The sequence below is a fragment of the Elephantulus edwardii genome, unplaced genomic scaffold (genome assembly GCF_000299155.1).
Source record: "Elephantulus edwardii isolate Elephantulus edwardi_28Jun2011 unplaced genomic scaffold, EleEdw1.0 scaffold00042, whole genome shotgun sequence".
Classification (NCBI taxonomy): Eukaryota; Metazoa; Chordata; class Mammalia; order Macroscelidea; family Macroscelididae; genus Elephantulus; species Elephantulus edwardii.
In genome coordinates this window covers 386,343-414,072 of record NW_006399792.1, presented here as the reverse complement: position 1 = coordinate 414,072, position 27,730 = coordinate 386,343, and positions in this window count along the sequence as shown.

Genomic DNA, 27,730 nt, shown 5'->3' with positions numbered 1-27,730 from the left:
CACAATAAAACAGTAAACTGTGAGTATAGGTCTGTAGTAAATTCAGTATGAAACACAGTTAGGACATTATGTTGGAGGGGTAGAGCCCTCTTAGATGGCTATAATAAAGAAAGAATGAAGTCAAGGTAGCTACTTTGTTGGGGGCAAGGGGAGATGGAGGGAGAAAGAAAACCAAAGAATAGTGGTAATATTTAAAAAATTTTAAGAGCCTGTAGGTTTTAAAGAACATTGCCCGTAATTTATCTTTTTATGTGTGCTAATAAGTAGAACATGGGAAAGTCTGCTGTTAGGGGCCTTTGCAAAATACTGAAGAGCAATTGTGTCACTCTGGAGACTAAGGTGCATCTGATACAGGCCATGGTCTTTGCAATCACTTGTTATGCATCAGAGAGTTAATTAATAACTAGGGAGGATAGAAGGAGAATTGATGCCGTTAAGCTGTGGTGCTGGAGAAGAGTATTGAGGGGCCCATGGACTGCTAGAGAGTTAAACCAAGCTGTTCCTTGGAGGCAAGGATTCGGAGGCTTAGCCTGACATACTTTGGACATGTTTTAAGGAGGGATCGGTCCTTGGAGAGGGACATCATGCCTGGGAGGGTGGAGGGACAGTACAAAAGGGGAAGGCTGTCTATGAGGTGGATTGATTCAGTGACTAGGGTAATTGGGATGGGTGTGTCGGAGACAGTGTGATTGGCACAGGATAGAGCAAGGTTTAGGGCTATTGTACATAGGGTCACTATGAGTCATAAGCAACTCAATGGCACATAATAACAACAACAAGTAGAAATTAGAAAAAAAATTATACAGAAGAAATCATTTTCTATTTGAGTAGTACTGTTGTTGTTTGATATGTGAAATCAATTCCAACTTGTAGTTGTCCTATACACACCAGAACAAAACACTGCCTAATCTTTCACCATTTCTGAATTATTGCTATGTTTGAAGCAAGTGATGCAGGGAATATATTATTCCACCTCATTGAGGATTTTCTTGCTTCCCATTGTTAAGCATGATGGCCTTATATCACGACACAGATACAAAGTCTGTCAAACAAGTCTCACTATCACAGTCTCACTATCATTGGTTCTAAGGAACACTCTGTCTATATATCTTCCAAAAACAGATTTCTTTCCCTTCTGGCAGTCAACAATATATATTTGATGTTCTTTGCCAGCACCATAACTCAAATACATCATTCACCTACACATCTTGCTTATTCATTGTTTATCTTTTGCATTTGAGCAATTGAACATACCATGACTTAGATCAGGAGATCCTTAGACCCTGAAGTAAAATCATTTCTTTTTAACACTCTAAAAATGTATTTTGCAGCAGATTTGCTCAATACAGTGCATTCTTTTATTTCTTGACAGCTGCTTTCATTTTGGATCCAAGCAAAATGAAGCCTTTGGCATCTTCAAAGTTTTCTCCACTTATTATGTGTACCTTACTGGCCCAGTTGTGAGGATTTTTGTTTTCTTTGAATTATGGCATAATCCACCTGGAAGCCTTAGTATTTTACTTTTGTCAGTAAGTACTTCAAGTCTCTCAGCAAGCAAGTCTGTTTTCATCTGCATATTGCAAATTATTACTGAGTCTTTCTCCAATCCTGATATCATGCTCTTTTTCATATAGTTTAGCTCTTTAGATTTTTTGCTTAGCATACAGACAAAATAAGTATGGTTAAAGCATATAACCCTAATGCACCTCAGAAACCCGAAGTGGATTAGGAAGAGGATTTGGAGTAAAGACTTGTTGATATCAGATAGATCTTGATGTAAAACAAAGAATGCAAGAATTACATTTATTTGTGTCTTATTGCTTATATAAAAGCATTCATAATATGGATGCCATTGCAAAGAATGGAAATCCCAGAATATTCTATTGTGCACATTTTAAAACTGTGCTTAACTGCCACAGTTCTCTAGTACTGCTATCATATCTACACCAAAAAGTAGATGGCTTTAACAAACAGGAATTATATCCTCTTACAGTTTAAGGGATTACAAATTCAAATTCAGGGTGCCAAATTTGAGGGGAGGCCTTCTTTCTCTGGTTCTAGAGGAAGTTCTCATTTCTTTTAGCATCAGTGGGCACAATGACTGTTTTTGAGCATAGCAGGGATTATGAGGTGGAGTAGGCAGGAGAAAGTCATGGTATTAGTTAAGATCATTGCAGGAAGGGGAAGAATGTTGAATATACCCTAGACAGCCAAAACAGCAGACAAATATATCTTTAAAGACGTGTACTTATAATGCTCATTGGAATTAAAGATGACAAGGTTTTATCTCAATGTATTTGGAGCATGGTAATAGGGATCAATCTCTGCAGAAGGAGACATTTAGAAAGTCAGTGAAAAAATCAAAAGCCTGCAATGGCAGAGCATGGTACAATAATTGCAACAATGAGCTCAAACATAGAAATATCTGTGAAGTTGGTGCAGGATTAGGTTATGTTTTGTTCTGTTATAACAGGATTTCCATAAGTAGAAAGTGACTTGATAAAACCTAACAACAACAAAAGTTGACTGAAAATACTTACGCTAGTTGCTTGGTTTTAGTATATTTATGATCATAGAGAAAACACTGAATATGAGCAATATTACTCTTACTGACTGGTTTGTTTCCAAAGATACACTACTCCGTCATTCCTTTGAAATCTAAAATAACCCTGCTCCTTGAATAAATAAAATTTTTTATTTAGACATAATAGTGAAGGAACCTGTAGGCTTTCTTTTGGCTTTAACAAACCACTCTGCTTTTGCAGGTTACAAACTATGGAAAATTGTAAGCAGTACTGTTGAGTTGTGCTAATCATAAGACCTACAGCTTTTATTTTTTTCCTCCTCCTCTGCACACTGCTTAGATTTGTTGCCCTTTCCTTGGCTAAATATAGCTGGCTTCCTGCTATTTTCACAGCCAACTGGAGAATTTCATTAGGAAGGTGGAAAGCTAACACTGCCCCTCTGATGAATAAAGTAGTCAGCTGATACCTCTTTTTGCTCCAGTGGAAAAATTTACGATTGAAAGTGCTGAGAGGCAGAATTGAATTTTGTTTTAAAAGTCAATTAATGCAATAAGGAAAAGTCAGAAAGGTGACAGTCTTCTCCTTGTTTTCTTTTGTCAGACTGAGATTCAAAGTACAAAGCTATGTCTTTCCTTCTTACTCAAGCTTGACATGAAGAATGTCTCCATGCCTGGTGCCTTTACAAATCTAACTAGAAGAGACTCTTACCTGGCTTTTTGTAGTTCATTGTGTCTCTCCTTCACAGATTCATCCCACTTACTTGTAGTGACGTCTCATTCCCTACATTCTGGGATCATACTCAAAACCAAACTTTAGTTTCTTCAGTGTCTGATCCAGCTATGTCTTTCCCCTCTTACCTGTATCTGTCCCCTAGATGAACCTTTTAACCTAAGCAAAATAGGCTACACAAGATTGACTGAGCAGACTTTAAATTTTGTTCATGTTTCTCTAGAATGCAGGTGCAAGATCCAAGGGCTCAAGGTCAGGGAGAGGTAGCTCAGCTTGGCTGGCTTCCTTGGTACTGGGACGCAGCACAAAGCCCAATCGTTCAAGAGGTTAAACTTTATGAAGAGAAGAGTGGCATCAAAACTAGAGAAAGACTCATCAATAATCTGCTTTACGCAGATGGCACAAACTTGCATCCTGAAAGTGAAGAGGACTTGAAACACTTGCTGCAGAAGATCAAAGACATAATAGTAAAAGACATAATAATAAAGATCATGATACATAATTAAAATATTGAAATTGCCAATGATTTAATCTCATTTGATAAAATCCACAATCAACATCATAGGTACCAGCAGTGGAGAAATAAAAAAATTGAATAAGTGAAGTAATAGTGATATAATTGTATAAATGAAATAATAAAGTATTGCATTTGGTAAATTTGCTGTCAAGGACCTCTCTAAGGTGATAAGGAGCAATGACGTCAGTTTAAAGACTAAGGTGCATCTGGTTCAAACCGTGCATTGTCTTTTCAATTACTTGTAATACATCTGAAAGTTGGACAATGAAAAAGGATGATAAAAGAAAAGTTGATGTCTTTCAGTTTTTGTGTTGGAGAAGAGTATTGACTATCTCATAGACTGCCAAAAGAATAAATATATGTCTTAGAGAAAGTGCAACAAGAGTTTCCTTAGAGTTAAGAATGGCAAAACTTCATCCCACATATTGTGGGCATGTTGTTGAGTGTCACTGGTTCTTAGACATCATGCTTAGAAAGGTGGACGGTCAGAAAAAGAGAGGAATACCTTCAACTAGATGAATTGACACAATTGTAGCAATGGATTCAAATAAATCACAGATGATGAAGATAGCACATGATATGGAAACGTTCAGATCCATTATTCATAGAATAACCATGAGTCATACTGACTTGATGGTATCTAACAACACTACTAGAATGTCAACCGCTTTTTACGAAATATCTCTTGTATCAGCGCTTGGCTCAAATATACCTGACTCTGTCAAGTCTTCTCTGATCATTTCACAAATGGAGGTGCTTGATCTTTATGTTACTTACACAGCATGATGCCCAATCTAGTGTTTTGGGGTCCTTCCAACTGACATTGAGCTAAAGTCAAGGAGCTAAAGTTCCTAATTATTGCCAATAGTTGTTGAGCACTGCAGTGTTAAAAAGGGAGACTGATGTTAATTGTTAAAGTCAAATTGGTTCCATTTTATGGCACTGTTGTGTGTAACAGAATGAAATGCTGCCCCATCCTGAGTCACCTCCATGGTTCTTGGTATGTTTGGATCCACTGTGGCTGTTGTGTCAAGCCATCTCATTGAAGATTTCTCTCATTTTTACTGACCCAGTACTTTACCAACCTTGCTATCTTTTTCTAGAGATTGATTTTTCCTAATGACATGTTCAAAATAACAAAAGGAAAAATCTCTCCATTTTTGCTTGTTAGGAACATTCTATTAATATTTTGTCTGCAACTTATTTGTCCACTCTTCTAGCAGTTGTTATTGTTGTTAGTTATTAGTTGTCACCGAGTCGACTATGACTCATAGCAACCCTATGAACAACAGCACTGAACCTTGCCCTGGCCTGATTATCTTCACCATGTCTGTCATGTTCAAGCCCATTGTGGTAGTCACTGTGCCAATATACCTTATTGAGGGTCTTTGTCTCTTTCACTGACCATCTACCTTTCCCAGTATGATGTCTCTCTCCAAGGATCAGTTCTTCGAGAGAATATTCTCAAAGTACACGAGACAAATTTTCACCATCCTTGTCTACTTAATTGTACTTCCTTCAAGACTAATTTGTTTGTTCTTTCAGCAATTCATGAGAGAATCAATATTTTTCACCATGCCACAATGCACAATTCAAAGGTATTTGTCAGCCTTACTCATTGTGCAACTATCAGATATATAGGAAGCAATCGAAAAATATTATGGCTTAGATAAAAGGCACACTTTAATCTTTAAACTGGCATCATTTATCTTTAACACTTTGGAAATATCCTTGACTGCAGATTTTCCTGGTGCAACACATCTCTTGATTTCTTGACTGCTGCTACAATAGATGTTTATTGTGGAGCTAAGTAAAACGGGATAGTTGACAACTGCAATCTTTTTTCCATCTATCATGATGTTTCCTATGGTCCAGTGGCGAGGATTTTTTTTTCTTGATGTTGTGATGTAACCCATATTGAATGTTGGAGTCCTTGATCTTATGTGTCAAGTGCTTCAAGTCTTCTTCAAGATTGTGTCATCTGTATAATGCATGTTGTTGAGGAGTCTTCTTCCAATCCTGATGCCATATTTTTCTCCATATAATCTAACTTCTAGAATTATTTGCTCAGCATACAGATTGAATAGATATAGAGAAAGGATACAACCTTGTTGAACACATTTTCTGATTTTAAGTCACACAGTTTAAAAATGTTTTGTTCCAATAACTGCTTCCTGGTATGTAAAGATTTCTCCTGAGCAAAATTAAGTGTTTTGGCATTCTCATTCTTCTCAATGTTAGCCATACTTTGTTGTGATCCACATAGTCAAATGCTTTTTTATAGTCAGTAAAGCACAAATTTCCTTCTAGTGTTCTCTTCTTTCAGTCAAGATTAATCTAACACGAGCAGTGTTATCTTCTTGTGCCATGGCCTCTTCTGAATCTAGCTTAAATTTCTGGCAGTTCCCTAGCAATGTACTGTCCCAACCACCTTGAAGGAAGTGTAACTTCCTAGTATGCTCATTATAGGTGAGAATGGTAAAACTTCATCTTACATACAATGGGCATGTTGTCAGGTGGGTCAATTTCCTGGGACAAGACATCATATTGGGAAAGGTGGAGGGTCAGCAAAAAAGAGGAAGACACTCAATGAGATGAATTGACAGTGGCTGTAACAGTGGACTTGAGCATGACAGAAATTTTGACAATGGTGCAGGAGAGAGCAAGGTTCAGATATCTAGTTCACGGGGTTGTATAAGTTGGAGTCAACTTGATGGTATCTAACAAGAGCAACACAAAGAGCTAAGAATTTGTAAAACTGAAATAGTATTACATAATATTATTAGAAATCATTTATTTAGTCAATTTTATGTTAAAAGATCATTGTGATCAGAAAGTCTGCTATTAGGGACCTCTCCAAAGTACTGAAGAGCAATGCTATCTCTTTGGAGATTAAGGTGTGTCTGATACAGGTCATGGTCTTTGCAATCACTTGCAATACATCAAAGAGTTGGAAAAGGACTAAGGAGGATAGAAGGAGAATTGATGCCTTTGAACTGTGGTGCTGGAGAAGAGTATTGAGGGTACCATGGACTGCCAAGAAAACAAACAGATTCATCCTGGAGAGGGTTAAACCAGGCGGCTCCCTGGAGGCAAGGATTCTGAGGCTCCGTCTAACATACTTTGGACATGTTGTAAGGAGGGACCGGTCTTTGGAGAGGGACATCATGCTTGGGAGGGTGGAGGGGCAGCGCAGGAGAGGAAGACCCTCTATGAGGTGGATTGATTCAGTGACTGGGGTAATCAGGATGGGTGTGTCGGAGGCAGTGCGATTGGCACAGGATAGAGCAGGGTTTAGGTCTGTAGTACATAGGGTCACTATGAGTCGCAAGTGACTCGACGGCACATAGCAACAACATGTTAAAAGGAATTGAGAGTTTGTCCTAAGTTCCATGATAAATAGTACTTTCGTGAATAGTTTGCCTATATACCCTTGGAAATATATACAGGGTTGTTATTGCTGCTGTTGTTGATTGTTGTCGAGTCGCACACGACTCATAGAGATTCTATGAGCAAAAGACCTAATACCTTTCTATAACTATCGTCATTTCTCCAAGTTCATAGAGTTTCCAGAGGCATGTGGTTTAAGAAGTGGATGCCACTCCTGCTTCCAAACCCTTACCAGTGGGAGCTCCATCAAACACCGCCCACGTTAGGAAACCATTCTGGTATTTGATACACCAATGGCACATGGTTCAGCATCACAGCAAAACCAGGTTACCTCATATAGCATATTGACAAAGCATGATGTACAAAGTGGAAGAATGTTCCTCCAGCTAAAACGGCCCTAGTTCCATTTAGCAGTGGTTAAGTTTTGTCAAGTCGAATACGACTGAAAGTAAGCTTTGTACAAAAGACCTGAACTCTGTTCTAGAAGTAACACCATTTCTGTACATTTATAGAGTTTAGAGAGTTTGTAGAATTTCCAGAGGCATCTAGTTTAGGAAGTGGATGCCACTCCTGCTTCCCAGCATAAATCAATCTCGAAGTTCATCCAAACACTGTACATAATGGGTAACCATTATGGTATTTGAGTCGCAGGCAACTCGACGGCATATAACAACAACAACAACAACATGGAGCAGTGTGCAGCATCCCATCAACACCAAGCTGTCCAGCTCGGCAAATAGACAAAAGATTGCTGTGTCATTTAAAGAATATTCAGCAGTAACACACATCAAGCAGGACGCCAAAAAACTTCCCTTACATGACTGACGTGACCACTATCAAGAGACTAGCTAGCAGCCAAACTCCCAGAATACAGGCGCCAGGCCCCGGCCCCGAAAAGTGAAATTTCTGACTCATAAAGGTTTTTTACATTTTTAATTTTGAGAAATACTGCCAAAGTAACATTTTTTAAAAGCTAATTACCTCTGCAACTAATAATCTGTTTTGGTTGATTACTAGTTAAGTTGGTTCATTCATGAAGTTAACCTATAAATGAAACATATTAATGTATGAAATTATTAAAAAGTATATAAATATTTGAGTCCAATAATAGAGAAACACATAGTATTGATTATAAATCCACATATAAACACTCAAGGAACTTCTTAGTAAAATCTATAAAACTCAATTTAAAGCTGTATTTTTAAGATGTGTGAAATCTGAGAATTCAGTAGTAACTAAACAAATACGAGTAACACCTTGCTTCTTGCTGGGGAAAGGAGAAGCAGCCATTTTTTTTTTTTGTCAAGGGGGGTCTAAAAGTTAATCTTTTAACTAGAATGAATATATTTTCAGTATTTTGCAAGCCCGTGACATAATCTTGCTAAAAAAAAATTAATTGGAATGATTGTGTGAAACATAATGTGAGAGAAGGATAGTGTGAAACACAATATATATAAACTTTGTATGCAAACCAACATAAAATAAAAATTAAAGAAACACAGCATATCTCTCCATATAGTTAAAGTGTCCTTTGTATCTCACAAAAGATTAAGATTTTTTCTTGTGCAGCTATTCAGTATTCCTTGTCTAGGCACTGTTAGATATTAAGTGTGTTGCTGTTACAAAGGAATTTTTCAAAATCTCTTCCCATTGATTACCATATCTTTCACAAATAATTCGTCTACATAAATAATGTACATAATGTACATAGGAAACTAATGTACAAAGGAGCTGTGTGGTTTACAAAAGCTTTATGACACAGGCATACTTTTTTGTTGTTGATGATTGCCATCGAGGTGAGCATGACTCATAGTGACCCTATCAACAGAAGACCTGAAGCCTTTTCTATAACTATTGTTTTTTCACAAACTTCATAGAGTTTCCAGAGGCATGTGGTTTAGGAAGTGGATGTAATTCCTGCTTCCAAACCTGAACCTCTTTGAAACTGTTTTTCTCAGTCATATGTTAATGGTATTTTTAAATGCCTGTTTACGAAGAAGATAAATGCACCTGTCCTGGATTAGCATTTCAAACCACTTTTTCTCAGTCATTTGTTAGCTATTTTATAAGTTGCCTTTTTATTAGTAACTATTCTTCTTATTTATTCTTTTTCCTTGTTATTTACCGTCAAGTTGGATCCAACTGGCACAGGAAGAGATTGTCCCTCCTCCAGCAGAGGGTCTGGTGGATTCTAACCTCATGCCTAAGTATAAAAACCCAATGACCACTCCCTGACAGAGAAGCAGTTATTGAGGGAAAGCTCTCTGTCCTCCCAGACACAGGCATACTACTTATATAAAATATAGTATTATTTCTACACAAAACCCATTCATTTTGTTGCATTTATTTTATCTTGGCTCTAACCATTTACTGAGCTCACAATCATTTAAATAGTTATTTCACTTTTTTTTTTTTTTAGGTTCACTAGGTAAATAATCATAAGTAATCTCCTCCTGTGCAAGTAATTGACTCTAAAAACCTGCTGGAGGGTCAACTATGGGTCAGTTCCCACTGGACAATACACAACAACATGAACAGATAAATAATAGTTATACTTTTAAAATAAATTCCCAAGTAAAAAAAAACTTTAAAAAAAAATTCAATCTATTCTAAATCTGGCAAAGATTTAAAGTCTAGATCTAACTACCAAATCACTGGGAATACAAGAACATGTTAGACCATCACGCAAAAATATGCACCAAAGTAATTGAAATGAACCATGTTTTCAACAAATTACAAAAATAAATAAGAAGCCAAGGAAGTCATATAGATTAAAATTCACTTATAATATGACGTACCTGTTATAGTTGTTAGGTACCATCTAGTCAACTATGACTCATAACCATCTTATTAACAGTAGATCTGAATTTTGTCCTATCCTGCACCAGTCTCACAATCTCTGAAATACTCAGTCCATTATTATAGTTGTTGTTGTTATTGTTAAGTGCTGTCAAGTCATAGACAACTCATCAAGACCCTATGCACCAAACACTTAGATCGTTTCTCCAAGTTCATAGGGTTTCCTGAGGCAAGTTATTTTGCAAGTGGATGCCTCTTCTGCTTCCAAGCTTGTTTTAATTAGGAAGCTCCACCAAACACTGTCCACCACGGGTAACCATTATCACATTTGACACATCAGTGTCACAGTGTTTAGCATCACAGCAACCACGAGTTAGTTCTGTACAGCAAATGGACAGACCAGGGCTGTATCACCTAGAAGAATGTTTGACCAAAAACAATTAAAATCAGCATGGTTCAAACTCCATGAGTTCCATCATTCCACATTCCTCCATAATCAAGCATTCCCATTGACTCTCACCACTCAAAAAACATCCATCTGGGAGCATTCTGCTGCTTCCCCAATCTCCTCCTATTCTGATGCCCCATGTTTCTTCATAGAGTCTAACTTCTTGAATGATTTGTTCAGCATATAGACTGACTAGACATGGAAAAGGCTACAAATATATAAACAAAAGATGAACAAAAGGCCAGAATCCTTTCCATAACTATGATCTTTTCTCCAAGTTTATAGACTTTCCAGAGGCATATGGTTTAGGAAGTGGATGCCACTCCTGCTTCCAAAACTGAATCAATCTGGGAGCTCCAACAAACACTGCTCATGATGGGTAAACGATCATGGTATTTGACACACCTATGGCCCATTTGTTCATCATTGCAGCAACTCTATTTTATTTCAGTACAGCAAATAGACAGACCTCTGCTGTACCACTCATCCAAAGAGTGTTTATCCAAAATCAATTAACATTTGGCCTGAAGATCTGCTGCCCTAGAGCCATACAGCGTTTTTAAATTCTGGCATGCCCAAATGCTGGTGGACTGAGAGACATAAACCCCCAATTCATCTAGCAAGTCCCATCCGCTGGGACAAAAAGAAAGCCGTAAGAGTCCAGAGCATTCTGGCTTATTATAGTTACTCTATCAATTAATCTCATTAGGATCTTCCTCTCTTTCTCTAATCTTCTGCTTTTTTACAGCAAGATATAGGGACAATTTGAACCCTAATACAAATAGTAGTTGTTATGTTATGTGCCATTGAGTTAACTTTGACTCTGTGACTCTATGAGCAATGGATCTGAACTCTGCCCTATCTGCACAATCCTCATTAATTTTTTATATACTTGTGCCCATTATTACAATCATTGTGTCAATCCATTTTGTTGAAGGGCTTTCTCTTTTACACTGACCTTCTATCTTTGCAAGCATGATGTCTTTTTCCAAGGACTCATCCCTTCTTACAATAGACCCAATGTATATGGGTAAAATTTCACCATCTCTGTTTCCAAGAAACACTTGATTGAACTCTCTCCAAGACATATTTGTTTGTTGTTTTTTAAATCCTTGGGATATATTCAATAGTTTTCTCCAACAACATAACTCAAAGGGATAAATTCTACTGTCATACTCAGTCACTGTCCAATTTTCAAATGCATAGTAAGTAATTGAAATGGTCATTACTGCTCATTAGCCCTTTGGAGAGGTCCTTGACAGCTTAGTTCCCCAATACAACACATCTTTTAGTTTCTTGATTGCTGCTACCATGGATGTTGATTGTAGATCCAAATAAAGTTAAATCATTAACAACTTTAATCTTTTCTCCACCTATCATGATGTTGTTGTGTGCTACTGAGTTTCTTCATCTTACTTGGACCCAGAATCAATACACTTATACCACCAGTCAGAAGATCAAAAGATGTATTACACTGGAAAAGTCTGTAGTCGGGGATTTCTCCAAATTATTGTGAAGAAATGATGTCAGTTTGAAGACTAAGCTTGCCAAATTCAGCCTAGAGTCTTTTCAGTCACTTGCTATGCATCAGAGAGCTGGACAATGGATAAGGATGACAGAAGAATTGATGCCTTTGAACTGTTGTGTTGGAGAAGAGTACTAAATATCCAACAGACTGCCAAAAGAACAAACTATGTCTTAGAGAAGGTACAGGCAGAGTGCTCCTTGGAGGCAAAGATGATGAAATTTTGTTTCACATATTTTGGGCATGTTGTTAAAAGAGGTTATTCTTTGAACAGGAACACCAAGCTTGGAAAGGTGGAGGGGATGACAAAGGGAAAAAACCTCTCAACCAGGTGTATTGATGCAGTGACCACAAGCAATGGACTTGACTGTATCAGAGACTGTGAGGATGGCACAGGATAGGACAAAGTTCAGATCTGGACAGCTCCTAATAACATCATGATGCTGCCTATTGGCCCAGTGGTGAAGATTTTTGTTTTGTTGCTATTGAGATATAATCCATATTAAAGGTTATCTCTTTGATCATTTGCAGAAAGCATTTTAAGTCCTCCTCACTTTCAACAAGCAAGGCTGTGTCATCTGAATAATGTAGGTTGTTTATGAGTCTTCTTCTTATCCTGATGCCATATTCTTTTTTTCATAAATAAGAATGTTTAAATACAAATAAGTAAAGTAAAATATATTTGGGGAAATTAACTGGATAATCCACAAATTAAAAAATTTTGTTATTTCTAAGAATGATAATGATACTGTAGCTATTCTTTAAAAAAATCCTTACCTGGGGGGGAGGGGGGAGGGGTTTGTGCAGGGAGAGGGGTGCAACAATGAATGAATGGAATCCCAAAATCTCTGTAGATGTTCATTGAAATGAAAAATAAACAACCTAAATTAAAAAAAATGTAAAGGCAAATGCTGGATTCTCACTAAATAAAGGTCAGGAATATTCGCAATGATAACTTCTCAAAATAAAAATGTTCTTCCATAAAAAACAAACAAAAAAAAATCCTTACCTTTTAAAAGGAACCCTGGTGGCAAAGTATACATTGGAATGCTAAACAAACGGTTGATAGTTTGATCCACTAGCTATTCTATAATAAAAAATAAGAAGGTTCCTTCTAGAAAGATTTATAGACTCAAAAGCCCTGTACAGTGTCACTATGAGTCAGAACCAACTCAATGGCAATGAGTTTTTAGTATAGTGCAGCTTTTAGAGGAGATGCTAGGTGGTGCAATCAGTTGACACACTGAGCAGCTTATCAAAAGTTGTAGGTTGAAGTTCAACCAGAGAGACTTTAGAAGAAAGTCCAGATGATTGACTTAAAAAAAATGATCATCCAAACTTCATAGTGTACAGTTCTACTTTACACATGGGATTGCCATGAGTCAAAATCAATTTTAAGACATTTGATATTAAATTTTTTAGAAATATACAGGAAATATTTACAGGAAAAAAATTATGTGATGCTTGCTCCCAAACAATCTTGGTGGGAAAGATGGGAATTTTGGTAAGACTGGTGTTAAGATGAATAGAAAGAGATAGACTAGAATTGATTTTGTGTTGTGAAGTTGTTGAAGGGGACAATTCCCCTTTGTGAAGTTGATAAAAGTCAGATATTGAGGGGGAAAAAAAAACCAACCAAACAAAAAAACCAAACCAACAACCAACTATAAAAAGGAAGTAGGCTGAGACTTAGAAGAAATAATATTGGTTAAAAGCTGATCATTGTTGAAATTGATTGAGGGGTATATGAAAGTTCATTAAACTATTTCTTAATTCTTCTCTATTTGAATTTTCCTATAATAAACCTTCAAAAAGTGAAAAGCTTATATTAATTCTTTATGGAGTATTCATTTCTCACTGCTTAAAACATGGCTTTAGAGAATGTGACTACTCCTACACAATCATTTCAAGTTAATAATTAAATGACCAGAGACTTGCCTTCAAGCCTTCTCTACGTGATTTGAGGCAAGAATAAGAACAAGAGACAGATAGTATGGAAAATGTACAACTGTGTTCATAAACCAATAGAAAGCTATAATTTAGTAGAAGGAACCAACATCCCTCTTTAACTTTCAAAATATTTTTGAACTCCAAAAGGGGCATGTATGACACTCTAACACAAACGTGTAATCTTTGGCCCAGACAAATGGATGTCGTTGTGGACAATGACAATGTAGAATTTGTCATATCCTTCACGTGGAATTTGCTTTGGTTACACCATTTCACCACATCCTTCCTTAAAGGAGGTCCGCATTTCCTCTTCCACTTCATGCATTCCAACTTGTACCAAAGCAAAGCAAACACACTCCTTTTCTTAGCAAACCTACTAAAACATATTGCTGTAAGAAATTACTTTTAAAGTATACAATATATTGAATTCTTTCTAGCCAGATTTGTTATTAATAGTTCTGCAACAGCCAATGACCAATTGACTAGTTCATCAGATGGTAAAAGTAGTGTTTTCTACAAGATGGCCAAGCAGTTCACAGTGTGTTGTTTTTAGCTGCCGTTGAGTCAGCTCCATTTCATAATGATCCTAGTGACAAATACTACAACTCTGTCCAATCCTGTGGTGTTCTCATTTCTACTGTGCTTAGCCCATTGTTGTAGTTTCCTTCTTAATGCATGTTGTTATTGTTAGGTGTCATTGATTCAAACACAACTTGTAATTACCCTATGAACAACAGATCAAAACCTTTCCCTAACCTCACATCGTCACAATTTCGGTCATTTTGTCAATCCATCTTGTTGAGGGTTTCCCTTTTTCTCCAACTTTCCCAGTGTTATGTCTTTTTTTCCACTGTCTCCTTCTCATATCATGTCCACACTACGTGAGAAGGAGTTTCCCAATCTTTGCCACTACAGAGCACACTAGTTGCATCAAGTTAATTAAAACTCCAACACAGAATGACCTTCAAATTTGCCTTTAATTTCTCTTCAACCATCATATTATTCTCTAAACTTCTCCATTTCATTAAGTAAATGCAAAGACCATTTAGAACACTTAATTTTTTTAACATTTGAAATTTTTACGTATGTATGTTACCGTTGTTACATGCTGTGACCCTATGAACAATAGATCTGAACCCTATACCATCCTCATCATATCTGATATACTTGAGCCCATTGTGGTAGTCACTATGTCAGTCTATCTGGTTGAGAATCTTCCTCTCTTTGCCAACATTATATCTTTCCATGGTATCATTCCAAGCATGATATCTCTCTCCAAGGAATATCCTTCCCCAGGAACATGTCTGAAGTATGTGAGAAGCTTTATCATTTTTGCCTCCAAAGAGTGCTCTGGCTGCACTTTCTCCAAGACATACTTGTCATCCATGGTAGTCCATGGGATATTCAGTACTCTTCTCCAACATTATAGATCCTGTCTTCTTTATTTGTTGTCTAGTTCTTAGGTATATAGCACCTTAGCACTCAAAGTGACATCATTGTTTCTTAATTTGGAAATGTTCCTGACTGCAGACTTTCCTAGTGCAATATGTCTCCTGATTTCCTCACTGCCAGTGCCAGGGGTGTTGACTTTGGATCCAAGCAAGATGAAATTGTTAACAACTCCAATCTCATCTATCTATCTATCTATCTATCTATCTATCTATCAAGATGTCCAGTGGTAAAAATTCTTGTTTTCTTGATGGTGAGATGCAATCCATATTGAAAGCTGTATTCTTTGATCTTTTGCAACAAGTGCTTCAAGTCGTCCTCATTCAAAGCAAGCAAGATTGTGTCATCGGCCTAACACAGGTTATTGATGAGTCTTCCTTCAAACTTGATGCAACATTCTTCTTCATAGATTCCAGCTTCTTGAATAATATGCTCAGCATACAGCTTGAATAGGTATGGAGAGATGATACAACCCCAGTGCATGCCTTTCTTGATTTTAAACCATGTGGTATTCCCTACCTCTGTTCATACCACATGGCCTAGATATAAGTCTTCATATAAGTACAATTAAGCATTCTGGGATTTCTATTCTTCTCAATGTCAGCCAATAACATGTTATGATTCACACAGTTAAATGTCCTTACATAGTCAATAAAACATAAATAGATATTTTTCTAATAGTTTTTACTTTCAACCAGTATTTATCAGACATCAGCAATAATATCCCTGGTGCCAGGACTTCTTCTAAATCCTGCTTGAACTTGTGGCAGTTTTCTATCTATATGTACTGTCACACGTATGTATATGGCTTAGTGGCAAAAAGCTGTGCTGCAATCCAGAAGGTACATGATTCTAATCCACCAGCTGCTCAACAGAAGAAGGAGGCAATCCCCTGCTGTATCATTAACTGCCTCTGAAAACCCACTTGAGGGTCAGCTATGGGTCGTTTATGACTCTATTGTAAGCATCAACAAAATACACACACACTTGTAACATTTAACATTGAGAGTTTGTGTCATAAATCTTTGAAAACCAAGATATTCCAAAGATCTTGGAATATAGCCAGGTATAGCATATAGAGAACTGAAGAGAGTATATTTTCACAAAGTGATGTAAAGTCTCTATTTTCTGTTGTTAGAAACCATTAGGTTAGTTCTGACTTATAGTGATCTAATGAGCAACAGACGACTGCTTCCTCATAGTAGATTCTACCTTGATGACACAGATGGAGTGTTGTTTTCACCTAATGAAGGGCCTTCAGTTTCTGTTGTAACAAGACTCAAAATGAGATAGACATAAACATCTAGAAATAATACTCTGCTTTTAGGTGCCCATCAAGTCAACTATAGTTCAGGGTAATCCTATAAACAATGGATCTGTACCCTGGCCTACCTCGTGCCACCCTCATAATCTCTATTACACTTGACCCCATTTTTATAGTTATTGTGTTAATCCATCTCATTGAGGCTCTTCCTCTCTTGCCTGACCCTTTATCTTTTCAAGTATGATGTCCTTTTCCAAGGGCCAGCCCTTCCTAACACATGCTCAAAATATTTAAATTGAAGCTTCACCATCCATCAACATCCTTGGCATTAGTGCACTAATACGAACTGCTGTTGACTATCTCAAATTAGATAGTCATATCATCTACTATGCCAAGAAGGACAAATTGAAGACAAATGGTGTCCTAAAATGTTCCTTTTGAACAATAATGGTGTTTAAATCATAGTCAAAAGGAACATTTCAAGATTTGTCTTGACAAGATCTTGTCTCTCTTACAGAATACTCCTGGACCTCCACAAGAAAAAGACATAATCCAAATACAAAAAGGCAAAAGACAATGAAAGAGTTTTCACAGAGGAAGTTATTTGAATGGCAAACAGACACATGAAGAAGTGTTCAAAATCCCTGACAATAAGAGAGATGCAAATCAAAACCACGATGAGGTGCCATCTCACTCCAGTAACAGTGGCAAAGTTTAACAGAGCAGCAAGTAATAAATGTTGGAGAGGATGTGGTGAGAAAGGAACTCTTATTCATTGTTGATGGGATTGTAAAATGGTACAACCACTCTAGAAGGCAGTTTGTTGCTTCCTCAAAAAGCTGAACATAGAAATTCTATATGACCTAATTATTCCACTACTTGGAATATATCCTGAGAAAATGTGAACTGAGGCACAAATGGAGATTTGCATACCCATGTTCATAGCAGCATTATTCACCATCACAGTGTACCTCAGAATTGTTTCTTTTCTCTAAATCTATTCATTCTGTATGTTGAGAAATCATTGGAGAAGCTGGATGACATGAAGAAGAATGTGGTAACAGGATTAGAAGAAGATTCATTAACAACCTACATTATTTAAGAAACACAGCCTGGCATGAAGAAAGTGAAAAAGGTTTAAAACACTGCAGAGAATCAAATAGTACAGGCTTTGATATGAATTACATTTTCACATTAAGAAAACAAAAATTTGTTCATTGATCCAATAGGTAATATTCTGATAGTTTCTGAAATCATTGAAGTACTTGATCACTTTCTTTTTCTTGGATCCACAATCAACATCCATGGTAGCAGTAGTCAAAAAATCAAAAGCTGTGCTGCATTGGGAAGATTTGCTGTCAAGGACCTCTTCAAAATGCTAAAAGCAAAGGATGTTAGTTTAAACACTAAGTTGTGCCTGATCAAAGTCTTATTTTTTTTTTAATTGCTTTGTACGCATCTGAAAGTTGAGCAATGAATAGGAATGATAGAAAAATAATTGAGCCCTTTGAACTATGGTGTTAGAGAAGAGCACTGAATAGCTCATGGACTGTCAAAAGAACAAATAAGTCTGTCTTGGAAAAAGTGCAACCAGAGTGCTCCTTAGAAGCAAGGATTGTGAAACTTAATCTCACATATAAGAAGATCCAATCCTTGGAAAAAGATATCATTTGGGAAAGGTGGAAGGTTAGTAAAAGAAAGGAAACCCCTCAATGGATGGGTGGTTTGACACAGTGACTGCAATCATGACGTTGAGAATGGTGGAAATGGTGACAATGACACAGGATGGGGTAAGTTTCTTATCTGTTTCTCATAGGGTGGCTATGAATATCAGTCAATTGGATGACACCTTATTGGCAACATGTACAACAGAATGAAATGCTGCCCAGTCTTGTGCCATCCTCACAATTGTTGCTATGTTTGAGTCAATTGTGTCGCTCTCATTGAAGAACTTTTTCTTTTTCGCTTTCTACTATGTTGTTGCCGTGTGCCACTGAATCAGCAACAACCCATACGTGATCCTCCAGTGTGTTTTCAGAGGCAGTAAATAGCATGATAGGAGGCTATTCATCCTCTCCTACAAAGCAGCTGGTTGACTTGAATGAACAATATACCTTTGGGATTGCAGTGCAGTTATTCTCACTAGGCCACCAAAGCTCATTGTCCTTATACTGTAATTAAGGAATAATTACTGATATTAGTCTCCAGGACCTGATAACGTGTCCCAAGAATATGAAGAAAAGTCTTGTCATTCTTGCATCATAATGAACAAGGAAGACCAGAGAATTGATGCATTTGAATTATGAGGTTTAAATATACCATGAAGTACCAGAAAGAAAGGAATAAACCTATTCTGAAAGACGTACACAAACCCAGAACATTTCTAAGAGGTGAGGATGAAAAGAACTCCATCTCATTTATAAAAGATTAGTCCCTTAAGAGGGATATCATGCTTGGCAGAGGATAAGAAAAAGTAGAGGCAGAACCTCAATGAAAAGAACTGATACAGATGCTACCAAAAGGGGTTCAAATATAGTAATGATTATAAGAATGGTATAGGACCAGGTAAGTTTTTGTTTTGTTACACATAAGGTAACTACAAGTCAGATCCAGCACCAAGGTTATTCCTTCAGCACACATTTACAAAGTGTTGCTACTTATCTAGAGGTGATCTATTTTCTAAGAATAAAACAATTTTTAAAAATTTTAGGACAATATATACTGGTGGCCTACTGGTTAAAACCTGTGCTGCGATCCTGAAGGCACGCAGTTGAGTCTACCAGCTGCTTTGCAGGGGAAGACAAGTAATCTCCTTCCTTGGAATTATCTGCCTCTGAAAACCCGTTGGAGGGTCAGCTATGGGTTGATTCTGACTCAATGGTACACAACAACAACAACAATACACTTTGTAGTGATCTCTGTTGACCTAGTGGGTAAGGAGTTACACTGTCAACCCAAAGAAAGGTGATTTTAATTGACTGGCCACTTAAAAGGAAAAAGATGAGCAATTTCTTTCTGCACAATATAAACTCTGAAAATCTATGAGAGGGTCAGCTATATGTTGTTTCTATTTTGATAGTACATAACAATAATGTATATGTATATGTATATGTATATGTATATGTATATGTATATGTATATGTATATGTATATGTATATGTATATATGTGAAATATCTCCCAGGAAGTATAAAATAGTTTTAGAAATAAAGATAGATTTACAAATTAGTATATATGTACATATTTCTTGGAAAGGGAATAAGGAATAACAATTAGCAAGTGATAAATATTTTAAGAAACCAAATAATAAAAAAGAAAACTAATTTTTAAAGTATTTAAAATTAGTATTTTTAAAATATTTAAAATTATTTTAAATACTTTCTATCAAAATATCATTATCTACTTTTTAGAAGAAAATAAACCCTTTTGTTGAAGTTCTATTTAATTTTATTCAATGAAATTATTATAATTTTTATTTTCAAATAAGAAAAGAGTGATCTACCTAAGGTCATAGAGGTTACAAATATCAGAGTTAAATCTGAGTTAGATCTCAGGTCTTTTTATTTCCAAGCTCCTGATCTTTCATCATATCAATTGTATTCACAAAAGAGCAATAATAATATTTTAAATATATAAAAGCATTTATATTTTCACATGGCTTCCACACAGACTCTGCCACAGAATTTCTAAAATAAACATTTGAGCCCTGAAGCTCGACAGTCTCCTTTACAGCAAAAGGAAAGAAGATGCCAAACATCAAATGACTTGTCCAAGGTCACAGGTTAATAAGGCTGAAGTCCAAGCCAGAAGGCAAATCTCCAATTTCCTGATCTTATTTTTCATATCACACTGTTTCTCGTACAGCTATAGGATAACAAGGTCATTACAGTCCTAGGATTTGGGGGGGGGGGAATCCCATCAGCCAGTGGAAGTGGTCTCTGGCAGGGAAGAGGGGTGACTCAGCTCTGAGTCAGAATTGACAGGAGCCTGCAAAGACAGGGAAACCCACCTTCAGGTAAGGCAACAAGCCACATCCTTGACTATTTGTGGTAGCCTTTATGTGAATTCCCCTTTAACCTTCCACAGGAATTTTTCTTTGGGCTAAACTAGTCATTTTGGGTTGTTGGTTTGTTTTTTTTTTTAAAAAAAAAATACATTATTCTGAGACTTTTAATTAGACAGACACGTTTGTTTTTTTCTTGACTCCTTGACCTGCTGGTGTTCCTGGAGTCTGTCCTTGGAGGAGATATTCCTTTCAGAACACTAACACTATTCAAACTGGAAAAAAAAGAAATAATGATAGCATGTAAGGCCCCAGTCTCACCTTAGTCATCCTTGCTGTTTAACATTTTAAATATTTTCATGCCTAACTGTACTATTGTTGAAGAACTCATGGCCTAGTGTATAACATGTTGGGCTGTTAACTGAAAAGTCAGCTGTTTGAAACAATCTGAGAGAAAAACAAGCAGTCTTTACTGAAGAAAAAAAAATTACAATCTCAGAAACCCAGTAGAGGATCACTGTGAGGCCCCCTCAACTGAATGGGTTTGAACTTGATTGTTGTTGTTAAGTACCATCAAGTCAACTATAACTCATAAAGACCACATGAATGACAGATCTGAATCATGCACTATTCTGCACCATCCTCACAATCTCCAATATTCTCAAGGCTGTTGTTCTGATCTTATACAAAACTTATGACTAGACCAAGAAGCTGTTATCCAAACAATAGCAAGGAAACATAATGTGGTTCAAAATTGAGAAAGGTGTGTGCCAGGGCTCTATCCTTTCTCAGTATCCAATCATTAGAAAAGTTGGACTTTATGAAGAAGAGTGTGGCATCAGGATTGAGGAAAGACTAATCAATGACTTACGTTATTGGAGATGGCATAATTACGCTTGCTGAAAGTGAGGAGGACTTGAAATTCTTGCTGTATAGGATCAAGGACTGCAACCTTCAAAATAGATTACATGTCAGCATCAAAAAAACTAAAATTTTCACCACTGGATCAACGGACAAAGTCATGACAGATGGAGGAAAGACTTAAGTTGTCAATTATTTCATCTTGCTTGGATCCACACTCAACACCCTTGGTACCAGCAGTCAAGAGATTTAGAGATGTATAGCATTTGAAAAGTCAACTGTAATGGACATTTTCAAAGTCCTGAAGAGCAATGATGTCCTTTGAAGGACTAAGGTATGCCTGATTCAAACTATAGTCTTTCCAATCACCTGCTATGCATCTGAGACCTGGACAACGAATAAGGATCACAGATGAATCAATGCCTTTGAGTTGTGGTGTTGGAGGAGAGTGCTGAATACCCAACGGACTCCGAAAGGAATGAACAGTTATGTCTTGGAGAAGGTACAATCAGAGTGCTCCTTGATGAAGCATCATTCCACAAACTTTGGGCATGTTGTAAGGAGATGCTATTCCTTGCAAAGGGACATCATGCTTAAAAAGTGGTTGTTGCTACTGTGTGCTGTTGAGTTAGAACCTACTCAAAGCTGACCCTTCAGTGATTCTTAAGAGGCAATTAATTGCATGGGGGGATATTGTCCATCTTTCTCATGCAGAGCAGCTGGTGGATTAAAATCACATAACTTTGCATTCAATATTCATACCTTTGATATGGACTGAGTCTCAATATCAAGAAAGCAGAAGTCATAACCACTGGATCAATAGGCAACATCATTAAAGATGGAGAAAAGATTGAAGTTGTTAACAATTTCATCTTACTCAGATCCACAATCAATACCTTAAACAACAGCAGTCAGGAAATCAAAAGAAGAGTTGTATTTGAAAAATCTACTATCAAGGACCTCAAGTGAGTGTTAAAGAGCAATGGTATCCATTTAAAGAGTAAGGTGTGCTTGATCGAAGTCATGGTTTTCTTAATTACTTGCTATGGATCTGAGTACTAGACAATAACTAAGGATGAAAGAAGAATTGATGCCTTTGAGCTGTAGTGCTGGAAAAAAGTATCGAACATACCATGGACTGCTAAGAAAATAAACAGGTCTGTCCTGGAGAAGATGAGACCAGGTTGCCCTTAGGAGGCAAGGATTTTGAAGCTCCATTCCACATACTTTGGACATGTTTTGCCTTAAAACTCCTTAATAGCCTTTCATGTGGTTCTGAATGTTGTAGCCTTTCGTTTTTGTTCCAATGATTGTATCCTGTGTTGTGATCCTGCTCAGAAACCATGTTTTGCCAGGGAGAATAGACGTTTTTCCTATCTGTGCCATCCTTTTCTCCATAAACCTCATTTTCTTTTATTTAAGCTGATTCCATACTGTTATTCTTCAACAAAGCCAAAGAGCCCAATAGCATTCAGAACAGAAATACTAAGGAAAGAGTTCTATTAAAATTACTAGAAATCTACAAAATGACTAGAAATCGGGGCATCGGCCATTTATGTGTTAAACAAGAATTCCTAAAGCAACCTTGGAAAAATAGGAGTAATTTTTTATTCTTATTAATTTTTTAGATGGAAGTTCCTTTTTTTTCCTTATAAACAGACACTCACTGATGACTATACAATAAGTATATAGTTGTCTTGGGAAAACAGGATATAAGATTCTCATAAGAACATAAGTTTCAGAGTTAAAGAACCAATGATTAAAATAACAATATTGTCCTATAAGTAGCTCCTTTGAACCTCAATTTTGAAGTCAGTATAATAAAAATAATTATACTCAGCTTTACATCATTGTTGGCATAAAATTAGGTAAGGTGTATTACTGTTGTTGCTAAATGCTATTGATTTAGGTACGATCCATAGCGATCCTATGAATAATATGTCTAATCTTTGTCCTAACCTGTGCCACCCTTATCATCGTCAATACATTTGAGTCCATTGCTGCAGACACTGCTTCAATCCATCTCATTAAGGTCCTTCCTCTTCTTCACTAACCTTCCACTCTTCCAAGCATAATTTCCCTTTCAACATAACATAACCTCCTAACAACATAACCAAAGTATGTGAGACGAAGCTTAGCCATACTTGCAGCCACGGAGCACTCTGGCTGCCTCTTTTCCAAGACATTGGGCAGTCCGTGGGATATTCAGTACTCTTCTCCAACACAACGAAAATGCATCCATTTTCTCCTGTGATCCTTACTCATTGTCCAGCTCTCAGTTGCATAGCAAGTGATTGGAAATACTGTGGCCTGAATCAGGAGCACCTTAGTATTTGAACTGACATCATTATTCTTCAAGGCTTTGGAGAGTTCTCTGACAGCGACAGCCAACTTTCCCAGTGTTACACTTCTGCAAATCTCCTGACTGCTGGTACCAAGCATATAGATCACGGATCCAAACAAAATGAACTTGTTGACAATTTCAAACTTTCTTTTGGGGAGGGAGGTCTTTTTTTTACCTGAAATTCTGATGAAAGTGTATAGAGACTTTGGATTTCCATTCATTAATTGTTGTGTCTTTTTCTCCCTGCCCACCCCTTTCCCCAGTTCATTTTTCTCTTTGAAAAGAAAAAAGAAAATACTTTCATTGTTATACAACGCCGCCCCCCCCCAAGTCCACCTTTACTATGCAGCTCTTATTCTGGACTCTTGTAATGAAAATAATATCTACTCATATATCCCTTTTAAGTAATTCTTTCCATCATCTGTTTCACTGCAGTGTACATTATTTTCCCCCTCTTTTCTTAGTTTCCCCCAACACCGATGTCAGTCCCATTTCACAACAGTGCCATTATGCCGTATTTGTCCTCTTGTGACTGAGATATTTCACTCAGCAAAATGTCCTCCAGGATCACCCATTTTGTATAATATTTTATGAGTTCCTTATTTTTCAGTGCAGCATAGTATTCTATTGTGTGAATATATTACAGTTTCTCTATCCATTTGTTTATTGATGGGCACTTGGATTGTTTCCAACTTGTTGCTATTGTGAGCAAAGCAGCAATAAACATGAGTGTGCATCTATATGCTTGGGTGGCAGGTCTAGTTTCTTTAGGGTATATTCCCAGTAGTGGAACTACTATGTCAAATGGTATTTCTATTTCCAACCTTTTGAGAAAGTGTCATACTGCATTCCATAGTGCTTGCACCATTTTACACTTCCACCAGCAGTGAATAAGGGTTCCAGTTTCTCCATAACCTTGTTAGCATTCAGTGTTTGCTACTCTGTTGCATTTTGCTATTGTTACTGGGATGAGATGATATCTCATACTTGTTTTGATTTGCATCCCTCGACAGCCCTTTTATTACATGGTGTTGACAAAATTAGAAAACTATCTGCAGAAAACTCAAGCAAAATCCACACCTCACACCTTACACTAAAACCAATTCAAAGTGGATCAAGGACCTAGGACTAAAACCAAGTACTATAAACTTAATTAGAGAAAAGCTTGGAAGAACTCTAGAAGCCATAATCCACCACATGAATAGTCTTCCAAGCATCCTGAAAACCCTACAACCAGGAGAGGATAAAATAGATGAATGGGACCTTCTAAGAATCAAATCTCTATGCACATCGAAAAATTTCTCCAGCAGGGTAAAAAGGAAAAGCCATAGCCTATTGGCAGCATCATGATAGAGGGTGAAGAGATTTAGATTGTTGACAGCTTTAGTTTGCTTGGCTCTACAGTCAACACTCTTGGTACCAGAAGCCAGGAAATTAAAAGACAAATTGCATTGGGAAAGTCTGCTATCAGAGACCTCTCCAAGGTGTTGATGAGCAACATTATTAGTCTGGAGACTAAGGTATGCCTGATACAGGGAAGGTCTTTGCCATTACTTGCTATACTTCAGAGAGCTGGACAATAACTAAGAATGATAGAAGGAGGGTTGATGCCTTTGAGCTACGGTTCTGGAGAAGAGTATTAAATATATCGTGGACTTCTAGGAAAACAAACAAGTTTGTCCTGGAGAGGGTGAAAGCAGGCTGCTCCTTAGAGGCAAGGATTCTGAGGCTTCGTCTGACATACTTTGGATATGGTGCAAGGAGGGACCAGTCCTTGGAGAGAGCCGTTATGCTTGGGAGGGTGGAGGGACGGCCCAGAAAAGGAAGACCCTCAATGAGATAGATTGGTTTCGTTACTGGGGTAATGGGGATAGGGGTGTCGGAGACAGTGAGATTGGCAAAGGATAGAGCAGAGTTTAGGGTCACTATGAGTCACAAGCGACTTGATGGCACATGACAACAACAACAATGACATGTTTAATAAGGGACTTACATCTAGAATTAATAGAATACTCGAGCACTACAACAAGATAAAGGTAAAGAACCCAATAGACAAATGGGCACAGGATAGGAAGAAACATTTCATCGAAGAGGTTAAGAATGGGTTGTGGTACTAGGGATATTGTAGCTGATGTTAGATGGATCTTAGCTCAAATCAGGGAACACCAGAGGAATGTCTATCTGTGTTTCATTGACTATGCAAAGGCGTTTGACTGTGTGGATCATAAAAACTGTGGCTGACTCTGAGAAGAATGGGAATCCCAGAACACTTGATAGTTCTAATGCGAAATCTATACTTGGCCCAAGAGGCAGTTGTCAGAACAGAGCAGGGTAACACTGCATGGTTCAAAATTTGGAAGGGTGTACGCCAGGGATGCGTCCTATCTCCATACCTTTTCAACCTGTATGCAGAACAGATTATCCGGGAGGCTGGGCTCTATGAGGAGAAATGTGGGGTCAAGATTGGTGGACGATCTATCAACCATCTGCATTATGCAGATGACACAACCCTGCTTGCTGAAACTGAGGAGGACCTGAAGCGCTTGCTGCAGAGGGTCAAGGACTGCAGCCTACAATATGGATTGAGGCTCAATGTCAAGAAGACAAAGATTCTCACCACTGGGCCAATTGACAGCATCACGATGGCTGGTGAAGAGATTGAGACTGTTCACAGCTTTAGTTTGCTTGGCTCCATAGTCAACACTCTTGGCACCAGTAGCCAGGAAATTAAAAGGCACATTGCCATGGGAAAGTCTGCTGTTAGGGACCTCTCCAAAGTACTGAAGAGCAATGTTGTCTCTCTGGAGACTAAGTTATGTCTGATACAGGCCATGGTCTTTGCAATCACTTGCTATGCAAGAGAGAGTTGGACAATGACTAAGAAGGATAGAAGGAGAATTGATGCCTTTGAGCTGTGGTGCTGGAGAAGAGTATTAAGGGTACCAAGGACTGATAGGAAAACAAACAATTCGTCCTGGAAAGGGTTAAACTGAGTGGCTCCTTGGAGGCAAGGATTCTGAGGCTCTTACATACTTTGGACATGAGTATCTAACATACTTTGGACATGTTGTAAAGAAAGACCGGTCCTTGGAGAAGGACATCATGCTTGGGAGGGTGGAGGGACAACGTAGGAGGGGAAGGCCCTCTATGAGGTGGATTGATTCAGTGACTGGGGTAATTGGGATGGCAGTGTCAGAGACAGTGTGATTGGCACAGGACAGAGCAGAGTTTAGTACATAGGATCGCTATGAGTTGCAAGTGACTCGACGGTACATAACAACAACAAACGAACATGAAGAAATGCTCAAAATGTCAATCTTTGAAGTAACATGTAATATATATATTTTTAAAGTTAGAAATGTAAAACAAATATCTGAACCACCAGCAAAGGAATGAATAAGTACTTTATGAAGAAAAGGTTAGAAGGACTCTTTACTTTCATTTCATTCATTTAGTCATGTGAATATGTTGTTGTTGTTATATGCCGTCAAGTCTTATGTTTATAGATTGACTTAATGGCTACAAGAATGGACTCAAGCATACAACAATCATGAAGATGGCAAAGGACCAGGCATCACTTTGTTTTATTGAACATATACAGTTGCCATGAGTTACAACTGACTCAACAACCACTAATAACAACAGAGACAGAGAGGTGTGGATGTGCTTTGATGGGGCAGAGAGCTCAACCAGCATTTGTACTCCTCCTCCGACTCAGTAGTGTAAAAGAGGAATCCAGAAACACCACTGTGCCCCAGAGAAGGCACAGAAGAGATAGTTGAGCGGAGAGCTGTAAATTTGACAGGGAAGCTGTGACAGATGAAGTTATAGAGAACCTGGCCTGAGGATAACACAGAAAAGATGCCAGAGATTCAAAGTCGTCTGCAATGTGGTGAGAGCCAAGATAAGGTCAAGTCACCAAAAAGG